This window comes from Photinus pyralis, unplaced genomic scaffold (genome assembly GCF_008802855.1).
Source record: "Photinus pyralis isolate 1611_PpyrPB1 unplaced genomic scaffold, Ppyr1.3 Ppyr1.4_LG8, whole genome shotgun sequence".
NCBI lineage: Eukaryota > Metazoa > Arthropoda > Insecta > Coleoptera > Lampyridae > Photinus > Photinus pyralis.
The window spans coordinates 24,643,458-24,667,340 of NW_022170819.1; positions in this window are offsets into that span (position 1 = coordinate 24,643,458).

Sequence of the window (23,883 nt, forward strand, 5' to 3'; positions counted from 1 at the left end):
TTGGCAGCCGGTCACATCACGGATCATATCGACTAACTTCGGGAATCGATGCCCAGGAGTCTAAGCCGCACTAGGAGTAAACTATTGGCAGACGACGACGACATGTGAGGGCGACGGGAAAAGAGATAAGTACTTAACAATTTTTATTTGTGTACTCGCGAGTTCGGCATTCATTTCGGGCGAATAAAAAGAAAAAAAAACCTTTCCATGTTTCTTATGGTTGAATTAAATAGGTCTTATTTGTATTAGAGTATTGGATTATTTAGCTTAAGCGAGGTAGAAATAATATTTAGTTGTATGTTTAGGGAAGAGAACAAGAATTTGATTTAAAAAGCATTGAAGAAAATATACTGGTATTGTCATTTTGCATTATTTTTTTTTTCTATCGAAGCAGTGAATTGTAAAACACCCAGAAGTCCGGGAGAGAAAGAGCATCTCACCACCAATGATTAAACCTTTTTTTTTAAATTAACAAAAGAAGAGATAGAAAACTCCAACCAATTTAAGTGGCGATATTAATTAAGAAAATGTTTTAGGTTGAAAGATGCATGTAATAGTTTGTTTTCTATTATTAAATGAGTTACGTTAATTGTGGTGTTTTATAACAGGAATTATTATTTATCACTTACAAGGCATAACAGAACACAAGCGCATCGAAGTTGGAACTGAACTCAAACCACAATTCGATTTGCTTATATAGCAAACAACATTCTTGCTGGAATGTACTGGAGTGTTCAAGGATGCTTCAGAATGTTCTAGAACAAACACGTCATATTTCCATAAACGATTGCGTCCCATCCGCCTTCGTTCTTCGGCGATAACTAATCTTTTATGGCGCCTCGATGTGCGGAATATTCGCTACAATATATTATCACTTTATTTTTTTCTTTTTGACCACCTGCAATACGTAGTACAGATATGGAGAGGTACATACCTCCAACTTTTACGACTGAAATCTACGTTCTGGATCCCTAGGAACCCGATCCGCCTATTTGTGCACTTATTTTCCGCCAAACCTCTAATGGCCGTTTGCACCGACAAATTTAAGTGGAGCTTAGCTTAAGCGTATCTTAAAATCCATGGCAAGCATTGTCTCAATAATCGTTGCCATGGATTTTAAGCTACGCTTAAGCTAAGCTCCACTTAAATTTGTCGGTGCAAACAGCCATAAGCCGAAATTAACTAAAGTGGGCACGTGTTCTAAGGCGTAAAATGAAAAGCTGAAAAGCTTTCGAAAATATGCTTGTTATTTTTATTTATTAAATCAATTAAACGTTGCCTATGCTACCAAATTATTTATTTATTTACCCTCTCTTGTTTTGGGCCCTCAACAGGCTTTCGTCCAATTACAGTGACCCTTTTTAGAAGTACCCCTGCAGAAGGTCTTAAGTTGTTCTATACTACTCCGGTATTTACCTTACGTATTTGGAAAACTGCAGGAAAACCTAATTCGGAGTAGCCGGCAGAATGCTTGAAACTGATCTAAGGAAATTCCCATCTCTATCACAGATGAAAAATTCTTACGGCAGCCCAGGTTCGAACATCGACCTCTCGGTTATGTAGCCCAACGCTCTACCACTGAGCTACAAAGTGTTGCAAGAGCAATTAAACCAAAAGCACTACGTGGGAATTTCCAGCACAACCTACTCACAAAAGCCGACGGATAGACTATTTTTAAAGTGGATGCGATGGCGTATAGATAAAGATCGATTTTGGCCAATAAAGTGATGGATGACAGAATTCATTTTTGCTAGTTGCACAACTGGAACCCATAAGCTTTCATATCGCGAAGTCGATACGACGCCTTCTTTCCAGGAGGACATTTTTTGCCCAAACACCAAAAATATACAGAGTCCACTTTTTGGGTATTGAGCAATCGAGTTTCCCAAGAAAATTGATGCATAAATAACGATTTTGACATCCTTTGAGTAAAAAATATGTTGGTCACCAAAAATACACATGTATCATTTCTTGGTCATCGAGTTTGCTCTTTTTCCCAACAAAAACACACAGCGGACGGAAATGTGAAGACATAAGCACCAGAACTGGGATAAAACGCTCAAGAGCGGAAAAAGCGCTCGGGAGCGGAAAAACTTCGCTTAATCCTTCAGTGCTTGAGGGCGGTTATAAGCCCTCACGAATTAAAAAAACGCTCAGGAGCAGAAAAAGCGCTCGTGAGCGGAAATAGGGCTCGCGAGCGAAAAAAGAGTTTGCGAGCGGAAAAACCGTAACACGAGCCTTCTGGGGGAGATATTCGTTATTAGCATAAATAATCCTTGTATGACGCAGATTGTCAATCATGGTAATTACTCTCCGGCGTCTCTTAAATTTAATTGAAGATTTCCCTTTTACATGCTTTACACTTTTTAACTGTAACTTTAATCTTTGGAAAAACTCTTGTAAATTAACCCGAAAAGCAAACAATTTTGGTTTGCGATCATTTTTTATCTAGCTTTCTCGCGTGGTGGCCATCTCTTTCGAAATTGAAGACCAAATCGTTACAAACCGTGTTAATTTAGTTAGGTAATTACCCGCAATCTCTCGCTGCTCAACCCATAATGCCTTCAAAACTTTCCCCCAGATTCATCCGTACCCCACAAAACAGCGTCTTATTCATGAAAACTTACTTCGTTCTTGTCCCGCGAATTACATGAGAGATATGCTATAGTTATCATTATGTTTATATTACATTATTACACTAATATCTAAGCGGACGAATCCAGGAAACCTTACGCCAAAGCAAAAAGCGCCTGTCTGTTTTACTTTCGGTTGCATTTCTTGACCAGTGAACGAAATAAATCATTTTCACTCACTTTGATAGAAAGTATCGTTTTCGAATTATTTCTCTTACTTTGGCCAAGAACTATCTCATGGATTCTAATGCAATTTGCAAGGCGATGCAATTCAATTTTTTTGGTTTTGTAGTTTGCGTGGTCATTGTGAAGATGTGGACCATGAGTTCACTTTTTTTATTACACGTACTCACTGCTACATCTATCCATTTATCTTCTACAAATTTATAGGTAATAAATCTTTACAAGCTCTTTACATCTAACATTAACACGTCGCCATATTATGTGGATGCAGCAATAAATAAAATATCTCAAAAATTGATAAAACGAACGAAAGGTACTTCGGCAGTCCGAACGCGAATTTAATCACGTAAATTAGACAAGGAAAATTCTCGACTATTCCAAGATTTTATCCGAGATTTATATGCAATATAGCGTCGGAATATTTTCTGTTTAAATCTGGCAATCCTCTTGTTATTGTATTTAGGTTCGATTAAATTGAACTGTAAGACAATTTATGTTCGTGTTTCTCAAAAACATGACGTGTAGACGGGGTGACGCGACAACGGATAGCAAAAGATAGCATCGCTCGTCATTACAATAACAAATAAGAACAGAGAACGCCGTGTTCCTCCGACAGCAAGAGCATAAATAGCATTCTGTGTTGGCGAGATCACTTCTTGTTTCAGAATGGGTATTTTCTGTCTACTTCTGCTTTAAGTCGGCACTTGGTATATATAATTTAAAAGGAATCCATTCTAGAGACAAATGAATTCCAAGATTTTTCAGATCTATTTACAGGAATCCGCAACAACGCCAACCTTGTACTGTATTACTCAGTTCAATTACACGCATTTTACACATTAAATAACTTTGACAATTACCCATTTATTTTAAATGAGACGAAGATTTTTATCGACAGTCTCGCTTTTGTACTCTTCTATTAGATCGATGTACCAGTTTGAATTTCATTACGATGTCTGTCCTTTATATTTGATATTAGCGCCAAATAAGACACACTTGACATCTATTAAGTAATGAATGCCCCTATGTTATGAATTAAATTTTCGTACAACTGTACCTACAGGAAAAGAAGCAAACAGTTACCCTGCCGTTTACAATCAAACAAATTGGAAAATTTGATTTTGTAATTTATAAATTTTAATGTCAGTCACAAGTGACGGATCGTTTCAAGTCGAGAGATTTACATAAATTTATGTCAAGTCGTACTGAATTCCATTTAGTAGGTACTCAAGCTTCAGATCTCCAGAGAAACTCTTACATCTTGGCCTTTTACAAGATAAATCGATGGAAAATATAGTGAGTCCCTAACACCCCCTGAATTATAAATTATATTTATAATAAGCGACTAGTCAATATCTCAGAAGGTCACCCACAACGTCTATTTTCGAGCTGCAAACGTTAATAAATCGTTACAAACGTTACATCTAAATGGATATTTACGGCGTTCATAAACTCTAGTTATAATGCAATATATTGTAAGGGGTGTGTTCATTTCTAAGGTTAAGAAAATTACCAACCTAATAAATTTCACATTAAACGGCACTCGTTATAGCTTACACTATACGTGAAAAAGAAATAGCGAAATAATAACAGATGTTACTGACCCGTTTTTTTGTGGTAGAGTTTTATAGAAATAATACACATTTTTCATTTCACATCCTGATTCACATTCACGTATTAATTTCAAAATGGCACCCGGTTATTTTCAGTGGCACTAACACTCCGTAATTAGTTACGTGGTTCCTTGGAGATTTGTGCAACCCAGATAGACTTAGTAGAGCTTGGCTGTCACGGCCATATGGAACACTTTATCGAGATAGGAATTCTTACGAGGGAGAACTAATTGAATTTTATATTAAATAAATATTGAAATCTAACCTGCCTAATAATAAAAGTAATCAGCTTTTTTACAAGCTTATTCATGAAGTCCGGCATTAGACGTTTAACTGGGAAGCGAGCTGGGAAGCATTGAAGCTTCAAATATTGCAAACCACCCAAGTGAAGATAACTATACTAACAGCCACGCTTTTAATATCAAGCAATAATTGTTCACTTTGATTACCAAAATTTCTACAATCGTGGAGAAAACCATTGGCTTTTGTTGCTGTTTTGCAGTGGTGTATTTACGAAAATTGTAACGAACGTAAAAAAAATATATCACTCGATTTCACAAGTAGACGATGTGGTTATAATAACTTGAACTTTTAGGGCGGAAAACGCGTACTTTGTTACACCCCAAATGAAATTACACTCTGTTTTCACAAAAAGTGTATGAGATTTAGCATAGGGGGACTCCTCTTCTTCTGTTTCCACAAATATCTTCAAATGATTCAATATATGTTTAAATTCACGTTGTAGTTGTTGTTGGAGTAGAGTCGTAATTTATTTTATTTTTAGGTAGGCGGGGTTTTAGATTGCTCTACCAACCCAACCCACTCCATTTACACAGTATCCATTCCCGAACCCGGATTCGAGCCAGGAACCCTTAGTATCGCAGTCGAGTTTCGAGCCACTCAGGCTAGCTTTTAATCTTTGACATTACCTTACATACAGTGTGTTCCAAGAAGTCGTAGCTGTATATTTTTATTTATCATTTTAAAAGAAAGGCATCTCTTTACTAACATTTTTATTTGTTCCGAACAGCTCTTGTTAATTGTAGGTAAAATGATCATTTTCACACAGGTTTGTCAAGAAATCACAAAAAAATGTTAAAACTGGATCTATAAGATAAAAAATCCCACATTTCGTCGAAGAAACGGAAAAAATACATTTCTTTAATGCACTGGAATTACATTTGTCATCTTCCTGTCTTTGTCACATATTAGGTAAACGAAGTCTTCATTTATTCAATCATTTTACCGATGGTACGCAAAAATAAATCTTCTCTATGCAGATCATAAACGAAATGTTGTTGTTCTTGCTTTGCTGTCCTTTTGGTTAAGATGGTAGAGTACACCATTTTCGTCTAGAAAACGGTAATTGCGTTAACGCATAGGAACTTAATTGTGTAACCTTTCTGTTTGGTTACTTTGTGATCGATACACAAAATCAGACAATTTGTTTTCAGTGTTTTTTTGGCGACACACAGGGTGAGTTTTTTTTCATTTTTACTATGAGGATCTCGTAAAATGAAATAGCAAAGTTATGCAGAATTGTATACGGATGAATTTTCCCATTCATAGTTTCTTGTAGCTCCACAAATAGCGCTATGGCCAAAAAAACCGAAAAATGTCATTTTAGAAAATAAGCTAGCGTTCATTTTGCTGTGTGCACTGATCCCTAGGCCAGAAAGACCGTACACAAACCACCAAAACAAAAACATAGCTAGCCTTCATTTATTATCACGGTACAAAACTTCTCCCCAGTACAGAGGAGGAGATTCGACTCTGCTCTCAATTAACCTGTTAACTTCTAACAGATAGTGGATCAAACTAAATACCTTAAACTCTAAACTGATCCGCAAAATTTTGAATAAATAAAATGGACCTTGGGCAATAGTAACACAGGTCAATTAGAAATGAAGTCGTTGTGAATGAAGCGCACGGAAATTAATGTGAAAATTACAAAAGTGCGACGTAATTTTAACACACAAAAGGAAAATGGTACAAAAACACAAACAATCGTTACAAAGGGACTAAAATTATGACTTAACTACTTACATTACTTGTCCGGGAATTGGAATATCCAAATAAAAGGTATCCGTATCCTCGGGCAGAGAAGGACGTTCCAATAAAAAAACTCAACTTCAAACTGAGTTACTTATGTAGGCGCCGACAAACACCTCTCCTTGCAGCATCGTTGATGGCCAAAACTTCTAACTTCAAAACGTAGAACAATAATTATTTAAATAATTATTAAATTCTTCAACGAAACCGTGGACTGTGGCTAAAAGCGACGCTTTTTCTGTTAACGTCCTATTTAAGGCAAAACCCTTCTTCCGATATTAAAAATTACAACACCCAATCATACACAGTTGACAACAAAGACCCTCAACGTACGTTATTAACCAAGAAAATCGAGGTAGATTAATTTTTTTAAATCAATTTGTTATCAGACATTAAGAGATAAATCCAAACTTAAATTCTAGAAAAAAATAAAATTTCATCTCCCTTAACTACACAGAAAAGGCGATAAATCACATCCACCTGTCAATTAAATTCAGTAGTTACATTATACACAAAGACCAAACAAAATTTCCGGATATGTCTACGTAAAATTTTATGACTTACAGGTTTTGTGTAAAACACATCACATCATTTCTCATCCCTTGATTTTCCGTCACTGTTTATATGAACGTTTAGTCGTAAAATAAGCCAAAAAATTAGCCCTTTCCGTATTTACATCATATTTAGGAACACCCTGTATTTATGCTCAACCGTTTATGAATAGTAAGCATTTAAATATGTGTATGTTTTTCAACAATACCTACGAATGCGCGACTTACGGGAGTTTCCGGTGGCGTAGTCTACTACAGGTGTTTTTCATCGATTTATTCTTTGGATTTGTGTCGGATTCACATTATTCGTAAACGCTATTAAAATAATACGATACTTTCTTGAGCAAATAATAAATCTTAAAAGTGTGGGGCTACGACATCCTGAAACAAACTGTAATGTCGAGTATTAAACAGAAACTGTTTCCTACTGTATAAACAAATGTTCTGAAAAGTTTTGGTGACATTTAAAGAGATTTAAAATTTTAAGATGTTGGTGCGAACAGAGGGATCTCCGCTTTTGTGCAGGATAAATCCCATATACTTTTAGTAAGAAGTCTAATTTTCTTTGGGGTTGACTTTTTTTTATAGGAAATGGGTCATTCTCACAAACGACTAACAACATGTTGACACATTCCCTTGGAGCCACCAACATGGCAAGTCTAATTGAAATCGGAGTGTTACAGTTTGGAATGTTCTCTAGTAGGTACCATCTGATCTGATCTGATCTGATCTGATAATATAGGGGTCATGTGCTCTTTTTGGATCAAACATAAAAAAAATTTTGATTTTACCATTTTAAGTTTAACCCAAAAAGAGGACACGGCGCCTATATTACTTTTGTGATAGCACTTACAATTACGGAGGACTATAAGTGTCAAGAATGTAACATCCTGTACATATTGTAACAAGTGTCCTAGACATCGGGGCCTCCATCAAGTCGACAAAAAATTAGTCACCACCGAAAGTGGATGTGACGCGCTCTTTCCACCAAATGTGATACGCTGACTTCACAGGTATAGTCGGGAATTCTGGAGCACGTTTCGTGATCGTTCTAGAAACTTTACATTTGCTATTTAAGCAAATTGAGTCGTGTTTAATGGTTTAATGGTTTCTACATCAATACCGAAATGATTATTGGTGAGGTTTGGGCTCATATGCGATAAATTTACATGTTGTAAATTTGTGTACTGTGACTGTGATATATTCATTAATAATTAATTGTAAATAAATAAATCATGTAATTAAATTTACGTAACAATATTTCTCTTGATATATTAATGTGTAACCTCTGCTTGCGGTAGAATCAAATCACGCACACATTCGGATATACCTACCTATGTTAAATTCACGCGGAATTTTACCGAAATTATTGGAATTATACTTACCAATCGTCTGTGTGAACATCTTCAAATAAAATACTTAATTGATAATAATTGATAATAATTACATTTCCCGATATTAATAGCGTGTCCATTTCCCATTTAAATAAAATTTAATTAGGTGGCGGCATTTTAAAGTTTTTTTTGTTAAATAAATGTTTATGTGACCTGTATAACCTGTATATAATATAGTAGCCGTAAAAGAAATAATTAGAATCAACATAAAAAAAAACAATTTAATTTAAGTAAGTGATGAATTGGTAATTTATATAAAATGAGTTATGGTTTGTCTATTAATAATAATCGCATCATGATTGGAACTGTTAACGTACCGAGCTGAAGGTCTTATTTTACTAAATATAATCAGACCAATTTATTAAATCTCATGATGGTTTAATTTGGACACTGACCTGTATTCGTGGCCCATTATGTTAAGTTGGCAAACAAGAATGTTTACTATTCCTAACAAGCTAAACGAAAAATTCTCGGCTTTGTTCAAACTAGATTACGCGATTCGGAGAGCGATTTAATTAGAAAATCAAATTTGGTAAGGTGAAACGTTTTCTATTGAAATTTCGTGTAATCGAATCAGACTTTTAAGGTGGTTGTCAAGTAAACGGGCGCCATGCTTAATGAATTTCAGTAATGGTGTTCGCATTGGGTAAGAAGAAGTTATCTCATATCGCTTATACACTTGCATAAATCTCGGGCCGCTATTGCGCGTTTAAGAACAAGTGCGAAGGCCAGTTTTTCGCATTGAAAAATAAATAGCTTCCAGACAAGGTTTGTGTCGAAAAATAATTGGACTCGAAAAAATGTCGAACCACTAAAAACCCGCTCTATGTGAGTTAGCGCTCTAGAATTCCGAATTGACGCGTCGAGTTATATATGGGAGCCCCTTGGGAATAGTTAAGTCTTTACGTTTTGTCCTCACAATAATAGCATTGTGTCTTTGTCTTTTCGAACAATCGATCGGATTTTAATGTAAAAGGCAATTAACGTGAAACCCGTCAACATTTTGGCTATTTTTGGCAAAATTCGGTCACCGAATGCCACCTAATTTGGCAGGACACATTTTTAATTAAATCGAAGGAATAAATTACGAGCTACCATCAATTATAAAATCCGTAAAGAACACAAGCACCTTTAATCATCATTGTTGTCAGTATGAGCGGTTAGGCTATGGAATCTTCCGCCCATACGTTTGGGTCTCGTTATGAAGCGGCAACCAGTTGAGACTTGGCGATGATGAAGGGGTCAAGACAAACTGTAGTGGCAGTGTGAGACGCTGCACGCCTTCGCGCTAAGGTAATCACTTTGACTGCTTGTTAAGACAATACTTGTTCGCATCTCTTCGCTGCTTTTCATGTTTCAGAATTTACATTAAAAATGGATACAATTAATGGGGCGCGTACGCGGTATTTTTATTTGATCTAACGATAAATCGGTGCGAGAGGTTCGAGAAAGAAATTCTCACTCCTTGAATTACTTCTTTTATCTTTTGCGTTAAATCATCCTTAAAACCTTAAAAGTCGTTCTGACTTCGCAATTACCATCGTACGCGCAGTTTTTTACACTACGTAGGGAAGAAAATTTTTATCTCTAGATGCGTCGAGGGATTTTATTATTAAACGATCAGCTTTTTCCCCAATTACCCAGATCATTAGCCTCAGCTTCGTTACTCTGATTTTCGCAAGAATTTTGAAATAGTAAAGAGTTTATTGCGATTTCTGTTTCATATACAGGGTTAGGAAAAGTTACACGAACGGTTGATTATTTCAAAATATACAGGTGCTATTTTTTTTTTTAATATGAATTACGGCGCGTTAACTGCTGAGGTCTTTGGCGCCATCTAGAGTTCATTATTACAGCTTAAAAAATGTCTTATTTAGAAGTTGTAGGGCTATTAAAATTTTATATATCTGTGCTGAATTAAAATATACAGGGTCGCCCACAAAGTTGTGGAGAATGAATAATGATTTTTTAGCGCATTTTTGCAAATTTATTTGTAAAAAAGTAGCTTTAATCTCACTTTGGCTGGCTGGCTGGCTGGCAGCAAATGTGGGCGCGTAGAAAGAACTCTTGTACAAAGGCAACGGGTGTACGTGTATCTACAAGGCCGTGCAATTTGTCAACCTTAGGGACAGGGCTACATGATGTGGGGTTGGTGACACCTGGGCGTCATCCTCGAGCGTAGTTTACTAACGTGAATGTTTCTCAGTTTTTTCCTATCTTTTACTGCAGTTTTGGTCCGATTCTTTTCAACTTGGTGTCGTCGTAAAGATACATTTTTGCGATAATTTGTATCATTGTCAGGTAGTAAGTAAATGGGGGTGATTTTTAACAGTTATTAAAAATAGAGCCGTTTTACCATGATTTGTTATACGTTTTTGTTTAACTTATTAAATTGTATATTGAAATTTATTTTGTGTTTTGTAACTGATCAAGATGTCATCAATGATATCTAGGAAACTAATACATTTAGGTATAACATATGGTTAATAAAAAATTGAGTCGACAATCAAGATAAGTAATAATATATAGGGTGTACCAAAATTATCATTTTCTACAACTTTGTGGCCGACCATGTATATTTCAATTTATCACAGATATCTAGATTTTTAAACATCCCTACAACTTTTATATAAGACTTTTTTTGATAACACCTGTATATTTTGAAATAATCGACCGTTCTGGTAATTTTTCGTAATCCTGAATGTGTAACCTTAGGTGTGTATAAATCTATACTTATTCATCTCACGTAATACCACACAATCTGATGCAAATTATTCCAGGAAATGCACAACACAAATGCAATTAGAAGAAGGAATTGATAAAGTAGTTGGACTGTTAGGATTACGTGTCCAAAGATGACGACATAGTGCATATTTCGAGAATTTACAGACAAATACTTTGTATATACCCTATAGCGAACTATAGTTATCATCAAATCTACGGCTTACAAGCTGAAAAGACTAAAATCAATTCGATGGGATCTGTATAGAAATTGATAGCATTGTTTGACTCAACACGTGAGCACATCTTCGGCTTCGACAATTGCGCCGCCTCATCTCGCTACAATAACAAAAAAATTATTTTGTAAAATATGTAAATATTGATGGCATCATTTGATTCAACGCCTGGTTGCATTACAAGTTCTAGATGAGTTTCTTTAGCTTTGCTCGCAATCGTAGAAAGTACATAGAATTATTTTCATGAAGTATTTAAATACGTATAGCATCATTTGACTCAACATGAAGACATAGCTTCGGTTTCGCTGGATGCGCCGCGTCACCTCGCTACCTTCAAAACTGCTGAAGATTTGTTTGACTTTTTTACAATGATAATAAATGCACGAAATTAAGCTTTATAATATGTATATTGCTCAAAAAACGTCGACGATCAAATGTACTTTAAAAAAATCGCCCTTCCGCATAGCGTCTCGTGACGGATAAGATGATTACTTAAATCGTCTCGTGACAACTGACAGATGAATTTAGTTAAATGAATTTCAAGAAATTATATAAAAATCAATATAAATTCAGTCACAACCGGAACTACACTGTAGCGAATATTCCAAAAATTTCCATAGACATCGAGGTGTATCCCGTTTTTAATAATTTGGAAGATGGTGGAGAAACCAGTGGCAACTTTATCTTTTCTTATAGACGCCATTTTGGATTTTAACATTTTAAGATTACGTCTTTTTTTCTCTGCAACGGATGGAAGAGGATTGTGTAAAAAATAAGATTTTCACATTTTTTAAGGTATAAGGATTTTTTTATTTGAACTGAAAAATATACCTCTTACCTTCACTTTGGGCAAAAGTCACAGTTATTGAGATAAGCACACGGTAACCTCAGGTAAAGTAGAGGTTAGTCGGGGTGAATATCGGGGTTCTTATACACTAGCAAAAATAAAGAAAAAGGGTAATGTAATAATAGTAAACCGGATAGGCGCCATAGTCTTGAGTAACTTTCAAAAGAGAGGAGAGAATATTTACCAAAAAGGGGGAAACAAGGCAGACTAAGAGATCCTTGTTCTGGTCTTGAAAAGTTAAAGAAGTTAAATACTTGATAGGGATAGAACATCAACAATAATTGACATCAGAATCGAGGGTGATTTAATGAATGATCTCAAAAATATTACAAATAGATCACTGCAATATACAGATCTGGTATGTCAATATTTGAATTTAAATTAATTTTTAGTAAAAAGGAATCAACACGTAGTCGGAGAAAGTATTACCACAGACCATCAGCGGATAACTACGCCTCTCTCTGGAAATAATAAACGATGCAACTGCCATCTGTTGAACTGATAGGGCTATTAATATTGCATCCGTGAATTTACACACGGTTCAGATCCAGGGTGACGCAGTAGTGTGGAAGCTCGACTGTGGTACTAAGGGCCAGTTGCACAAAGGCAGTTTAAACCTCGCTTGGAATTAACCAGTGGATTAAGGTCTACGATTGGTTGATATTTGACGTCCTGTCAAATTTCAACTAATTATATGTCTTAATCCATTGCGTTAATCTAAACGAGGTTTAAACCGATTTTGTGAAACGGGCCCTAAAGGTTCTTGGTTCGAATCTGAGTTCGGGCATGGATATTTGGAAATGTATAGTGAGTTGGGTAGGTAGGGCAGCCCTGGCCAGTTACACATAAAAACGACAGTGGCTACCTTACTCACAACCGACAGCGCATATGTTATTAAACAAAACTTTGAAGCTGCTTTCACTGATTTTAAATTTGTACTTTAATCATGGAAGCTAAAGATCCACCCGCATGTGAGCATTGCAACACAGTCCTGACAGTAAAGCACATCCTTATAGACTGCCCAAAATACGCGGACATTAGAAAACGACACGACCTAAAACCAGAGCTTAGAGAAGTTCTAACAAATAGGTTCCAGAACGTTATCAATTTCCTTAAAGATGCTAATCTGTATAATTACATATAGTCTAATGTAAAATGTAAATTTTTCATCAATTTTCCTTTTCTGTTAATTTTTGTGTTTTGTATATATCACTTACTGACTACTGTTCTAAATTAATTACTTATAACATGTGCCAATGGCCTATGGTTGTCGAGGCACTCAAACCAAATAAAAAAAAAATAACATTTTTTAAAATTGGGTCCATTATTTAGAATAACCCTGCATTTAAATCACACCCTGCTAAAGTAATTGATTTAATAGTCCAGTGAATAGAGACGAAAAGAAGGAGGCTACCTTACAAACGGTCGGGTACAATATGCACAATTCTGTCCCCTCCGTGCCCACCGACCTTTTTAATTTTTTTTAAATGCATATCTCCGTAACTAACAGTCCTAGAAACAAAATTATAGTAAATTTAGTACCTACTTTTCAACATTGAGTAGAACTCTTTTGTAGCTAAAATGTACCGAAACGAAGATATAAGCGAAAATCTGAAGAAAGTGTCGATTTTTTCGGTTTTTTAAACATGGTGGCGGGCGCCGAAGAAGAATTGTGCATTTTGCATTTAAAACACTTACTAACCATCCATAACAGATTAAAAATTTAGAACTACCGGACCGTTTGTAAGGTAACCCCCCTCTATTCACTGGATTACAAGGGAGAGAAGTATTTCGTAGTTCGCCCTTAGCGTGAAATTGTAAAAATAAAAATGTGTCGCACGCACTGGTCCAAATCAACTGAATAAGTTAAACAAAGCCTCCAATCAAATCCTCTTTGAGAAGTTGTAGAGAAATTGTTACCTTAGAGTAAGGATCTCAATTAGGCGTCTGGAAAACCTTTACAAATGGAAATTACATATTACGCGAACTCTCTGAATATTTCACTTAAGTTGTCATATCAGATGTACAACAGAGTCAATTACTTATACATGTAGGTAATATTATTAACTAATGTAAAATGGGAAAGGTGAGTTATAATCACCCAGACTGTCAAGACTGCATAAAGTGGTACGGATTCAGTCAAAAAGGTACTAAAAAGTACCAATGAGGCTACTAAGGAAAAACCCTTCTTCGTGGACAGGTTGCTAAAAATAATCTAAAATGGATTTCAAAATGTACGTGCTATGCCCATCAACTGGCCTGTCGCAGTGTTCTTATTTCTAGTTTTGGAAATTGGCAAGTAGTTTCAAGGAAGTGACCATGGCATGGTTGGCTAGGCACTCAGTACAAATAATTGATGTGAAAGAACATCATTCGTTACTAATTATTATATTGATAGTAAAATATCTAATGCATTTCCAATTTGCATGTTCGCAAAAACGGAACCATCTACACCTCTGGTTTGTTCAAAACACAAAACTTGTTTTTCGATTTAATTATAAATTTTTTCAAATTTAAGACCAAATATTTAAAATTGTAATCGAGAAAGTATAGGAATTCGCGACGGATTTAAACTAAAGAAATAAAAACAAGCTAGAATACAATTGAAATTCGAATGAGGTTTTAGTTTTGAAAAAAACTAAAATCGATTAGGAATTATATTTTTCACGCTCGCTTCTGTCGCTTACATTTCTTTTTGCTTTTCGATAAAAGGAAAAATTATCATATAATCGTGACGAACATAAATTTCAAGTTTAATTAAAATTCCAAGGAATGAAAAAATGTAACTCTTACACGAAAAAACATGTAAGAGCTTTTCTACGGAAAGGTAAAGATGAGAAGGAATAGGTGAAATACGTGTTATGTTATAAGACCTTGATCAACGACACTTGGCATACAAATGACTAGTTTTATATTTTTTCGTTGTCTCCTTGTTTGAAAAGATAGTCGCGCATTAGTGGTCTTTCTTTGACTGACACTCCTGAACGAGGTAGAAGAACAGAAAACATATCTGCGTTTTAACAATCAAATAAAATAAGCAAGGAATGGCGAACGAACGGCGATAGTTTACTGTATTTGTTTCGAACCAGTTGTTTATTTCGAATGTGGGAGGTGGCATTCCTTGCTGATGTATTCTGAAAGCACAATCGGTGTGAATATCAAACGATATTAAGCGGCAAAGATTCTGTAACACTTTCACGTCCTCGTTTCAACTTTAACAATTGCGGCCGTGCAATTATGTTTCCTCCAATTTATCTAGCGAAATGCACGATCCCTTTCCGTTAAATTTAGAGCCATAATCGCCCTCGTTAAGTCTACCATTAAGATTTTCGAACACGTTTTTACGATAACATTTTATATAAATTCATTCGGATCAATCTTCAGTTACGCAACAGTCAGTTCCAACCAAAATAAGGTCATATGGGCAGTTTTTGGCGTTGGGAGGTAAAGTATTGACAACACGTGAAAACGTTAACCGAAAAATATTGATGTTGGGCCTTTGGCAATATTTCGGCATTATGGAGACAAACTAATTACTACTTTTTCGCACTCGTACTTTTGTTTTTTCATAAATACCTTTTTATCTAACACCAAGTGCAATAAAAAATCTGCATTTACTTAATTGGTTATACAATACAACGTTTTTGAAACAGTTAAAACGTTAAATGTTTTAATGGTTCGAAGTCAGTAAAAGATAATTTGTTTCAATGCTTCTATGCTATTACATTTCAATTACCAAGTCGTTTACTATACCTACTTAAATTACCATGTTCAGAATAGAATTATTCATTTGAATTACGCGACTTGTTTATTCATATTCATCAAGTACCTCGCTACATAAAATTATGGTGTTTACGTTAACGTGCAGGTTACTAATGCAACTATCGTGATTAGTAAAATAAAAAAATCTACATGAAGGTATTATATTTAACAATATCACGCCAATAGCGATCAATAAAAACAAAATGAATTTTTTTATATTTAATACAAAGTATCAAGTACCCTTTACAAATTAGGTCTTTTCTTTTGTTATTAATGAAATGAAAGGAACACATCAATTAAAAAATTAAACGGCGAATAAAAAATTAAATAAAGAAGGAATAGCGCTATCGGAACAAAATATGAATGCCGTCGTTGAAATAATTATAAGTTTTTTACATTTGACTATTGACAAAAAAACAGGTAGGTACTTCTCAACTAAATTACGTATCAATATGAACAATATGTATGGAAGATTTAAATGAAATAAATGATGAATGAATGGTGAAATTGTAGCTGACCTTGTGTTTGATTTCTTTTTCTTGATGTCGTCTGTAGATTCAATCAAATTTTGACAAATAGATAATAACAATAATAATAATAATAATAATAATAATAATAATAATAATAAAGTTACACGGCCTAGCACAGCTAAAAAACACAATACTCTTTCTTCACAGAAACACACCACGTTATCACAAACACAACCCACTCGTACTCAACCCAAACGCAAAAACCTAAACAGCACTACTAGCTCACAAAATACTGTAATATCTCCACGAATAACCCAAGCAACCACACAAATACAACCTCAAGAACAAAGAAACACAATAAATGTACAAGTAACGCAACATGCACTACAAAAACAGGTCCACCCAATAAAATTACACGTCTTAGCACAGTTAAAAAACACAATACTCCTCTTTCTCAGAAACAACCCACTCGTATTCAACCGAAACGCAACAACCTTAAAAGCACTACAGGCTCACAAAATACTGTAATGTCTCCACCAATAACCCAAGCAACAACACAGATACAACCTCAAGAACAAAGAAACACCATAAATACAAGTAACGCAACATGCACTACAAAGACAGGTCCAACCAATAAAGTTACACGCCCTAGCACAATTAAAAAACACATAACTCCTTCTTCACCGAAGCACACCACGTTATCACAACCCACTCGTACTCAACCCAAACGCAACAACCTTAACAGCACTACAGGCTCACAAAATACTGTAACGTCTCCACCAATAACCCAAGCAACCACACAAATACAACCTCAAGAACAAAGAAACACAAGAAATACAAGTAACGCAACATGCACTACAAAGACGCCCTCACCCAATAAAGTTACACGCCCTAGCACAGTTAAAAAACATAAAACTCATTCTTCACAGAAACACACCACGTTATCACAACCCACTCGTATACAACCCAAACGCAAAAACCTAAACAGCACTACTAGCTCACAAAATACTGTAATATCTCCACGAATAACCCAAGCAACCACACAAATACAACCTCAAGAACAAAGAAACACAATAAATACAAGTAGGTATCGCAACATGCACTACAAAAACAGGTCCACCCAATAAAATTACACGTCTTAGCACAGTTAAAAAACACAATACTCCTCTTTCTCAGAAACAACCCACTCGTATTCAACCGAAACGCAACAACCTTAAAAGCACTACAGGCTTACAACATACTGTAATGTCTCCACCAATAACCCAAGCAACAACACAGATACAACCTCAAGAACAAAGAAACACCATAAATACAAGTAACGCAACATGCACTACAAAGACAGGTCCACCCAATAAAGTTACACGCCCTAGCACAGTTAAAAAACACATAACTCCTTCTTCACAGGAACACACCACGTTATCACAACCCACTTGTACTCAACCCAAACGCAAAAACCTAAACAGCACTACTAGCTCACAAAATACAGTAATACCTCCACCAATAACCCAAGCAATAACACAAATGCAATCTCAAGAACAAAGAAACACCATAAATACAAGTAAGGCAACATGTACCACAAAGACAGGTCCACCCAATAAAGTTACACGTCCTAGCACAGTTAAAAACACAAAACTCCATCCTCACCGAAGAACACCACGTTATCACAACCCACTCGTATTCAACCCAAACGCAAAAACCTAAACAGCACCACTAGCTCACAAAATACTGTAATATCTCCACCAAAAACCCAAGCAACCACACAAATACAACCTCAAGAACAAAGAAACACCATAAATACAAGTAAGGCAACATGTACCACAAAGACAGGTCCACCCAATAAAATTACACGTCTTAGCACAGTTAAAAAACACAATACTCCTCTTTCTCAGAAACAACCCACTCGTATTCAACCGAAACGCAACAACCTTAAAAGCACTACAGGCTCACAACATACTGTAATGTCTCCACCAATAACCCAAGCAACCTCAGAAATACAACCTCAAGAACAAAGAAACACCATAAATACAAGTAACGCAACATGCACTACAAAGACAGGTCCACCCAATAAAGTTACACGCCCTAGCACAGTTAAAAACACATAACTCCTTCTTCACAGAAACACACCACGTTATCACAACCCACTCGTACTCAACCCAAACGCAAAAACCTAAACAGCACTACTAGCTCACAAAATACAGTAATACCTCCACCAATAACCCAAGCAATAACACAAATACAACCTGAAGGACAAAGAAACAACATAAATACAAGTAAGGCAACATGTACCACAAAGACAGGTCCACCCAATAAAGTTACACGTCCTAGCACAGTTAAAAAACACAAAACTCCATCCTCACCGAAGAACACCACGTTATCACAACCCACTCGTATTCAACCCAAACGCAAAGCCAAAGAAAACACTTACACAATAAACTCCATTTAATAAAATTACAGGAATTATTATAATGATTTTTTTGTTTTGTTTTCCTCTTTCCTGATAGCGTTGGCTATTGTGCCCATCAATAGGTATGTTGGTAAGTACGAATTACATTATCCCTAGATGTCCAATGTACGTGTGTGATTTTTTTTTTTTTTTTTTTTTTTTTTTTTTTTTTTAGGACCCTACATAACTTCACCAGACACAGACACAGACACTAATCGTTACTTGATTTTAATCCGTGCGATTAGTTAACCAGGCTAGACCTGAGTTCTCACAAGAAACACCGACCATAATAATAACCTCACAAATACAACCTCAAGAACAAAGAAACACCATAAATACAAGTAACGCAACATGTACTACAAAGATAGGTCCATCCAATAAAGTTACACGCCCTAGCACAGTTAAAAAACACAATACTCCTTCTTCCCACAAACACACCACGTTATCACAACTCACTCGTATTCAACCCAAACGCAAAGCCAAAGAAACACTTACACAATAAACTTCATTTAATAAAATTACAGGAATTATTATAATGATTTTTTTTGTTTTATTTTGTTTTCCTCTTTCCTGATAGCGTTGGCTATTGTGCCCATCAATAGGTATGTTGGTAAGTATGAATTACATACTATCCCTAGATTTCCAATGTACGTGTGTGATTTTTTTTTAAGGACCCTACATAACTTCACCAGACACAGACACTAATCGTTACTTTTAATCCGTGCGATTAGTTAACCAGGCTAGACCTGAGTTCTCACAAGAAACACCGACCATAATAATAATAACGTTTGATTACGTACTGGTTTTCGATACAATCGAATAGTAATTACTACCTTTGTTTGGTATTCACCTAACAATTACAGATTCGTTGTTTTCCACGGAAACCTGTTTTGGTATTATCACTTTCTCTGACTACGTGCTGATCCCCTTACCGCTTCCTATTTGTAGTATTTTAAGATCAATTATTAAATTACCCTCGATTGTGACATTATTATTATATAATAATATATATAATATTATATATTTCTTTAGCTTATCAAGACCAGACCAGGGATCTCTTAGTCTACCTTGTTTGTTTTTCTTTTTGGTAAGGATTCTTTTTTCTCTTTTGAAATTCCCGAAAGACTAAGTGGTGCCTATCCCGTTTACTTTTACTACATTTCCTTTTTCGCTTTGTTTTGCTAGTGTCTCAGAACCCTGATATTCACCACAACCCACCACTACTTTACCTCAGCTTATCTCAAGGCAATTTTGTTACTTTTGAGCGTAACACATTCCAACCGTAAAGCCAAAATTGTGAACTTCAGCCACATAGTCTATGCAGGAGTGGCCCAGACGCGAATCTATCAGAAAATATCTTTCTTTCGGATTACAACGTGGTCACGTACGTAACGATCTCGTAACCCAAGAACGAATACCGCTAACTTTTCCGGAATGACCCCTACCTTTTCTTACTTGTGATATTAACGCCTAAAAATGGCTTCTTATTAACGAAAACACGACAATTTCTGACGTTGATTCATTTCTTTCGTTCCTGTCCTGCCAATTAAAGGAAAGCTAAAAATAAATCCAACGTACAAAAGTTGCATTTTTCGCGCTACCGAAATAAAACCAATTAATATAAAAACTTCAGCTCTTGTTATTCCGTAATTAGGGCGCCAGACTGCCTAAAGCTATTAAAAGAGCAACCCACTGTAGAATTCAAATACGCATAACAAGAATATGATTGCCAGCTTAAAAATGGAAGCTGGAACCTTCTAAGTCTAAATTTACAATTTTTGAAATTACGTCGACCACCCTGGTTACTTTCTGATAGCAACAATGAACATCCCTAAATAATCTACAAAAAATTATCTCAGTTCCCAAAGATCATGAAAAAAAGAAGGATTCCTTCGTGCTCTTCGACTTAACCTAAACTTGGTCAATCTCCGAACAATTTCTGAAGGGTACCTGTCATGAATCAATAAGTATTTGTGAAACATATTTTGGTGCAAATTTATAAAATACATGAACATTTTCTAGGAAGCTTAAAATATGGATATCTGCGAAAGGTCCATACAAATGTGCAAAAAAAAGTTCCAATGACTCTTAGAATCTAAGATTTCCTTGAGTAGTTCTTGAAGAATATTTGAATAATCCTTGAATGTACCAAACAAAAACCATTCATTCATTTTGTTTCAGTGGGCCAGTGTCTCTACCCTGGATCTTGGCATTCATTTTTATTTATTAGAATTCAGTTTTGAAAGAAGGCTGACATAAGCAAACAACACTGCAGTGACAGAAAAAAAACGCATTTTTCAGCACAAGATATCTTAGGCTACGAGAGGAGACTACGCTACGAGTAGAATTAAATCCAAATTACTTTCTAATTAATCACGCACGCCACCACATTTTAAACGAAATGTGACACGACGAGATTCGGGAGAATGCACTCGTAAAATAATTTACAACCGCAAAGTACCAATTTTCCGCGTTTTATATACGCGTGCGTTTCCCAAATTTCGGATTTAATAAATTTTTTTCCCATATACATCGAACCTAATTCAATTTCCTTTTCTGTATAGGTAAAACTTTTTGAGGATATGATTAAATTTTAATATCCCGTCTTTTTTATATATCATGTGTATATTATAAGGAATACAAGTATTTACATCTGCAAGGAAAAGTTGGGATGTTTTATTCAACGTTCACAGAATCCTTATTATTAGTCTTCCTTTTGAGACTGTATTGGAAGAGCACAAAAACCGTAATTCGTAATAAACCCGGCGAATACCATGTTAACTTCAATAAAAGATCTCGGATTAGAAATATATCACTTTTACGTTTCAGATAAATTGTTAAAGTTACAAAAACCGACATTTTTTCGTTGAGCGTCATCGCAACAGACCAAACGATCATTACAAATTAAACAGGTGGAGGCCCCAACCCTGGACCTTGCGGAACACCGCTAGCTAGCGACTTCAGTCGAACCCTCGTCAAATCAAGTGCCTCTAATTCGTTCGGCTGCAAACAATCACTTTCATTTCACAATTCAGTTAACGTCCAGATAAAATCACAACGTTTATTATACTCTCGTATTGGGCAACCCTTACGTTTATTATATTTGTATTTACTTATTAAACAATTTTGTTATTGACCTAAGATAAAAGCAAACAATTAGGTCCGTTGCCAAAGTGACCTGTAAACATCAAATCTAATTTAAACACTACTACAGGCTTCCAAAGCACATATTAACAGTAATTAATTTTACATGCCGATACAGCGTTTAATTACGAAATTGTGCCTTAGAGTCCTGTTATTGAAATGCGTGTGGACTTCAAAATAATGAAAGAGATTAAAATGGAACTGGCTGTTAATGAGAGAAAGAGGAAGGAGGCATATCCTGTTATTTCGTTTACTTTACAAAGAAGTTTCTGTAGGTATTTTCAGTACCGAATGGCTTTTGTTATTTCTCTAATTATTTCAGAAGGAATACAATCGCCATTTGTTTCAGTTTATGTTTGAACCGTATATATTGTATTGACTGTAGCACATTTAACGCAATGAACTTATATGGAAATGCGATGAACATAGAATCCTGTGCGTATCGTACAGATACATCCAATTAATTAGCTTTTGCACTGGCCGGTTGAAATTTTACTAAAACTTTAGTTCTATCGATTCGGTTTTCATGTTACATGTAACATTGTAAGTGTGAGTGAATTCTCATTGCTAGAAGTTTGACGGTATACGGGGTGGTTTGATAATTGCTAGCAAATTTAGATTTCTGGTAAAGTTCGTAGCTTCCACTTTTTCTGCGTTATTGAATTCTAAACCGTATTGACTGTACTGGTTTTAGGGAGTCTTGGCGACGGTTTGTCGGCGATAACAAGATATAATATTATCTTAATGATGTTCCTGTACGGAGTGGTGGTTTCGCTGCAAAACTAAGAAAATGTCAGCTTGCACATTGAAACGTGGGATTCTAAGGTCTTGCCTTGGATCTCATGTAGTTGGCGGGGCAGAAACAAAGAAGACGAATCAATCATTAACGATGGCCGGGTTCGTTAATGCAGCGCCACTTTGGGGCGTGGATTGATCAGTATAGATGGGTAGGGATTAATCCAGAGGAAATGTTGACGAGATCCGGTTTGAGACTATGGGATATCACGAGGACCGCCGAAAAATATGTTGGCCATAGCAGTATAAATGTCATAAGAAACATACAAAAAATACAAAAAATCTACGACTAAAGTGTGTAAAATAACTGCAAGTGAATAAATTTTCGATCGACGAGAGTTAATTAACGTAATTGGGTATCTGCCCAAAAAAGGATAATTTATGTTAATACTGCATTAGAATTTTAATTAAATTTCGCTTGTTTCGTCGTGGAAATTTTTTGTAGTTTTGGGGCAGTTAACCTAATCTCGCATTTTTCCTAAATTGGAAGTAGCTAAGGCGTCAAAGACCACTCGTAATCTCCTCTTTTAACACCATATGGTGGAGAATGTGGTAGCGTCCCCTGCATTTCGAGGTCTCTAAAATATCAGGTAATTCGCTACTTACCATAATCTCGTCTCGTGCCTCATGGATGTCTTCCCAGAGCTGGGGTACACCCGGCTTTTTAAAATTCCAACATTTGTTGGAACGTTCTTTGCCTAGTTCGGTTCATGTATTTTGGGCACTTGAACTCACTTCAAAGTGTAACACTTCACTGGGACCGAAAATCTTGTGGTAATACAGCACCCATTCGTTGAGAGGTTCGAAGGACCAAATGTATCAATTGCAAGTTCTATAACTAACATTGAAATAAAATAGATTTAATGAAATAACTATCTTGATTGGAATTTTCAAATCGTTTCCAGTTGACTTATGGCGATTTTCTTTTTAGGTTTCGATCTTTGTTTTTCTTATACAAATTGAAAACGAACTTATATACGACTTCCTTCTTTGCTGTTAGTTGATGTAATTAATTTCTTAGGCAGCGGCTGTTTTCTCG